This window comes from Peromyscus maniculatus, chromosome 21 (genome assembly GCF_049852395.1).
Source record: "Peromyscus maniculatus bairdii isolate BWxNUB_F1_BW_parent chromosome 21, HU_Pman_BW_mat_3.1, whole genome shotgun sequence".
NCBI lineage: Eukaryota > Metazoa > Chordata > Mammalia > Rodentia > Cricetidae > Peromyscus > Peromyscus maniculatus.
Window position 1 is genome coordinate 56,079,839 of NC_134872.1, and position 6,160 is coordinate 56,085,998.

Genomic DNA, 6,160 nt, shown 5'->3' on the forward strand with positions numbered 1-6,160 from the left:
CAGAAGCCTGGAGCCGGCACAGTCTCTGCCCCGTAACGTGCTGCCTAGCACCACCATCACCCTGGCTTTGAGCCATGGCAGGATGTCCAAGACGGAGAACAGTTCATTTTCTAGACTGGGCCTCTTCAAAAGACCTCCATGGTCTGTGTTGCCTCCTGAAGCCGTGTCTGTGGTCCATGCTACAGCCGAGGGAAGTGCTGGTGCTGGTGGTGCATTCGAGTTTGACCACGCTTCAGTGAGAACGTGGGTAACACAAATTGGACTTCATGTTTTTTTTTTTTTCTTTTATGGAGGGAAGGCACAAGTATGGGAGGGTGGACCTGAGAGGAATGGGAAGCAAGTGTGATTGGGGTGCATTGCATGAAATTCCCAAATAATCAATAAAAATATTATTTGGGGGAAAACTAAAAATAAATCTATCACATAACCCACTCAACTATATCACTCCTTGGCATATGCTCAAAGGAATCAACACCCTATTCCAGTTACTTGCTCTACAATGTTCATTGTCACCCTATCCATAGTATTCAGGAACTGGAAACAACCTAAATGTTCTTCAATAGATGAATAGGTACTAAAAATGTGGTGTGTGTGTGTGTGTGTGTGTGTGTGTGTGTGTGTATGTATATATATACATATATAATGGAATATTATGTGTGTGTATATATATATATGTATTCAGCTATAAAAGAAATGAAATAATGCAATTTTCAGGTAAATGGATACATCTAGAAAAGATTAGATTGAGTGAAGTAACCCAGACTTAGAAAGGCACATATTGCATGTACTGTCTCATCTGTGGTTCCTAGCTCCAAATCTTCAGCTATGAGCATATAACATGGAGTAACCAAAGAAATCAAGGAAGTGTACAGGGACCGTGGAGGTGAGGGAGACCTGAGAGGGAAATAGCAGGTTCTAGGTGGTATGATGGGGAAACAATGAAATAGGGAGGGGGCTCCCATCTGGGAAAGGGGGAGGGAAGACAACAGAGAAGTAGAAGCAGGGAGGAGGGATGAAGAAAACCAAGATTGTTTGATAAAGCTTCAGTGGAGCATATTCTTTTGTAATCATACAAAATCATATTCTATTATAAATATGTATTTATATATGTGTGTGTAGTGGGCAGCTGCTCAAGCCATGCCCTGAAGCACCGCCCCTAGTGAGGCAGCTGTAGCTGTTACACCTGCCTGTGACCTTGCGGTACCTGCCTCTGAAGCGTGGCCACTGGGTACCCTTAAGACCTGGGATGCACATATGCCCTCTCTCTTGGCTGCCTCATGGTTTTGGATGCTGGGATCTTAGACCAAGCCATTCAGCATGGGACACAGCTCAGCTTTCCTGGACCCTACTATAAATCTTCCATGGTTGTGAGTTTATCCACAAATAAATTTCTTTGATCATTAAATAGACTCCATGGATTAATCCCATTATGTGTGTGCTTATATATAATATAGATAGATAAATCAAACAAAGTTGTGTCACTTGGGCTGACAATGCTCCCCACAGGAATCATATACAAACAAAAACTCCAGTACCAGACACACACACAAAAAGACTTGTTATGAGTGGTTATCCAGGGCAGTCTAAGTGATTGCCAAAATACTATAGTGTAGATGTAACTGTCTTATTAAATAAGAAACACAGAGCCAGTGCAGAGATGAAAGCCCAAGAGGTCAGAGCAATAGCTAAGAGCTAAAAACCTTACCCTTCACTGCTGCTGCTGTCCTCCTCAGCAAGAAAGCGACTTCCTGTGTGTTTGTCCTTTTTATTGACTTTTTGTTCTGCTTTCTCATTGGTTGTAAACCCAACCACATGACTTCCTCATCATTGCCCATCTATACAGACCTCCAGGTTTTCTATGGTTGGTATTGAGATTAAAGGCATGTGTCTCCATGTGTCTGCCTGTATTTTTGAACACACAGAGATCGGCCTAGCTTTGCCTGTCATGTGATTGAGCTTAAGGGCATGTGCTACCACTGCCAGACTTCTGCTATGGCTTGCTATTGGCTCTGACCCCCAGGCAACTTTATTTATTAACATACAAATAAAATCACATTTCAGTACAAATAAAATATCACCATACTATAGGCTTATGCTGTTGCCCCTGGATGCTTCTCAGAGGTTGAAGTTAAGTCCCTATTTCTGAAAACACCTCACATATAGGACGTGGAACTCAGATAATTCAAGATGGATCTAATCTGAAATCTTCCTTCCTCGGATTAGTTACATAGTACCAATAAGCTCTATGCTAGCTGACAAGGGGTGGGAACAACTAATAGTCCTATTCAGCTTTGACACCCATAAAACAGAACAATGATAACCACTGCAAAGTATCTGTGAAGGTGCAAAGAGTGACACTCAGCATGGTGACCACAGCAGGTGAAGGCCAGATCTGCTAGCACTTTGAGGAACTGCTCTGTCTTGAACCTACGTCACCCTTGTGGTCCGTTCTGGGCTCCATGGATCCCACGGTTTGGACAGATGAATCCTGTCATGACAGACTTAGCTTAAAAATACTTTTGTTTTTCACTGTATACCTGGAAGCTGAAGCTGTTTCTGAAGTATCTGAAAAAATATAAATTTTTTTCTCTTCCATCTTTCTTCTCTTCAAGATTTCTCATCAATCAATTAGATGGGGTGCACGACCCAGAGTTGACTAAAAAGTCCAGCAACATGTGTCTAGAGGCCCCTTTCCCCCTAGTGATAATGGGCATCTTAAAGATCATCTCAACATTCACCAAAGAACATGACTTCCACTGCCCCCTGTATGCTATCTGTAAAAAGAACACTTCCAGAACCACCCTGTGGTTCCAGCAAGCAGATGATGGAAATTCTTCTTAAATACAGCATTCAGCTTAGCAGTTTGGGTATCCCATATGAAGAAGTTTCACAGGGACTCCAAACCTACTCACTGGCCCCTCCTATTCCCAGATCTGTATTTATGGAGAGCTCAAGGAGGACCTGACATAGTTAAGGAGCTGGAAACACTGGAAGAGCTAGATACCATTTGTCCCAATGCTCCCAAATGAGAGTAGAAGGCTCAAAATGCCAACCAGCAAACCTTCTGTGACACTCTTTAGGAAGGGAAACAAACAGGAAGCAAAATGCAGATTCGGCAAACGAATTCTGGAATTCCAGTAGCACTGGGGTTGAGTATGAAGAGTTTGATACCTGGAAGATGAAAAAATGCAGCAGGGATTAAAAGCACTCTCAAATTGTCCATCTGGTCCCCGGCCTAGAGGAGAGCTTGTTTGCTAATTGGATACTGTTGAGGAACTGTTAGAAAATAATGAATTGCTGCCTGTACTGTGAGAAGAAAGGTAGTACATGTTAAACATGGTGCCCAACAGTCTCAAGAAGTATTTCATTAGTGAGTATATATGATTCCCAGATTGTGCTAAAGAAATGTATGTTGTTTTCCACCAAAAAATAGAAGGCAATGGCATGCTCAGATTCAGTTAAAAAAGTAAATATAACCAAGTATCTCCACAGACTGTGCAGACAACAAAATGAAGAAGAGGAATGACGTGAAGACCTCTTTATACCTGCACCTTAGCTTGTATGAGGAATAACTAGAAAATGCAAGCTGCCAATACTCGTTCAAGGAAGGGGAGGGAAGGAAAGAATCATTTACAAGATTTCAAGCAACCAACATGACTTAATTGTGAGCCAGATGTCTCACTATCAAAAAGAATTCTTTATAAATAAGCTTGATGAATGTGTTTAAAACCTATATTAAAAAAGACAAAAACTGTACAGGATGATGTGTGGAATTTCAGCAACAAAATGGCAACTCTGAGAAGAAATAAAATGAAAATATTGTAAGTGTAGACAATAGTGCAGAGATAAAGACTGCCTTGTATGACTCATTATAATACTCAACAGAACATTGGAAGAGAAGGTAGGATAATACACATGCACACACACACACACACACACACACACACACACACACACACACACATGCACATACATACATAGTCATCCCTAGACACATCATTTTGAAAGTACATTAAGCCATACATATGGAGATAACCTTGCAGACTTCCAAGGAAAAACTTACACATTGTATTCAGAGAAACACAGCTAAAAGGAACAAGGATGATGGTAGGTGCCTATAATCCCAGCATTCCTGAAACGAGAAGACTATGGATTCAAGGCTATCTTGGGCTACATGGCAAGACTATGTTTCAAAAAAGTTATATCAGACCTTTCTAAATTCATACAAGCCATAAAATAATGAATAAAACTCATAAAGTACCGCAAAGGTCAATCTTAACTTTTCTATAAAGCAGTATGATGTTGTACAATTTGTAGATAGCAATTAATTGCTGAGGCATTTCATAAATTCTGCCAAAGCCATAACAAAATTGGGGAGAGGAATGAGCTTCAAATGATATGTTAAAAGTGGAGACAGAATGGAATTGTGGAAAATTAGGTAAAAGAGAGGCAAAAAGAAACAATAGATGAGACAAAGATCTCTATCATATCCATAAGCACATTCAATGTAAACATTTTAATGAAACTAAAAGAAATCATCATTTTAAATGAAATATTATGTCTCTATACGCAGCTAAGAAAACCAACATTAGAGGTAAGTACTATATGAGTTGACAATACTGTACCCAGAAGCCATGGGCTTTTAAATGAAAATCTGAGTGTCAATTGTGGATACCTTCCCACAAGCTATTGGTCAAAAGCCCATAGAGGTTCTGTAAACAATACAGGTTATTGCCACTGCTCTTGGTTATCCACCAGAAATGGGTGATAAAACTTGCTGAACTTTACACATTGGCTACAGAACACTGAGAAATTAAGCTGGAACTGAGCTGGAGTTTCCCTCTTTGCTGGCCATGGTACTTAATACCAGAAGGTGCTACGCAGGCTGCTTGGGTAGAACAATTATCAATGGTCTCTCCAGTGTGAACCCTAGCATGATACAAGTTTTATCTGCCAAGAAAGATTTCACTGTTGTGGCAAAAATGTTTTGCAAATAGTTGATTGCTTCCTAGTTGGATTTGAGGCCCTTGCCACAGGAAGGAATACATACTTGATGCTGTAAATGTGGTCAAAAGCCCTTTGATTGGGGCAGGTTACAATCACTAGGCAAGAATGTACTGCTGATATTTTGCTAAATGACCATGTAGTCAAGTTGTCTCTAAAACATTTATGTTCATACCCAAAGACTAGTGCTGTTCTCTGTCTAGGTCTCAGGTGCTTCTTTGTGCAGAGTGTGACAGGTAATTCAGAATCTCACAGCTGCCTCAAGTGCTAGGGGAAAGTGACTGCTGAGCACACCTCACCTGCTCTGAGGCCCCCGAAACATCACTGAAAGAGCAGACAGACTGTAAGAGCTAGAGGATGGAAAGGAAAGCTACAAGATGATGTCTTTAGAATATGGCATGGTTTTGCAATTACAAACACACTGCACTGTGGCTACCTACACAATTTACACACACACACACACACACACACACACACACACACACACACACACTGGAAGAAAGGGGAGTTGAGAAGAAGAAAGCCAGAAATAGTGGGAGCAGGGAACAGAGAGGCTAATGGTGGGCGAGATCACAACTCATTCTACAAGTAAAATTACAATGGAGTCACCGGAAATCTACTTGCAGAAAATTTTTAACATAAGTTTATTAACTATGATTCTTAGGCTGTACATTTGATCTATTACTTTATCTCCTAATTCATATGCTGTAACTCTCCACCTCCACTATCCACATTTATATTCTCTATTTGTCATGTGTTTGACATGGTTTTAGATTCCACACATATATGTGATCTACATAATATAATAAGGAGCAATTTATGTCATTGATATCACCTACCCAGGATTCAAGGGCCATGATGAAAGATAGGATAACCAGGATGTAAGAGCTAAAAGATGCAGGGAGGGTAGAAAGCTTTGTGGAATGCTGTTTTCAGGACACGACCTGGCCCTTGCACTCATAGACTCATAGAGTCGTGGTTACCTGCACAAGATTGAGACTATTAACATCCCATTCTGGATGGGAGCTGGGGAGACACCACCATTCCTAAGGAGCTACTGACAGCTAGTGGTTGCTGGGGGAGGAAGGATCTTGTTCTTCAGTAGTGTAGCCGCTGGTAAGTTGCCCATGTGCCAGTCTTAACCCCTCACCTATGC

The 6,160-nt window shown here is 41.0% G+C and overlaps 1 pseudogene; it reads left to right on the top strand.

Moving 5' to 3' along the window:
• Positions 1 to 2,767: 2,767 nt before the first annotated feature.
• LOC102924876 (glutaredoxin-3 pseudogene) lies at positions 2,768 to 3,312 on the top strand (annotated as a pseudogene).
• The last annotated feature ends 2,848 nt before the right edge of the window (positions 3,313 to 6,160 follow it).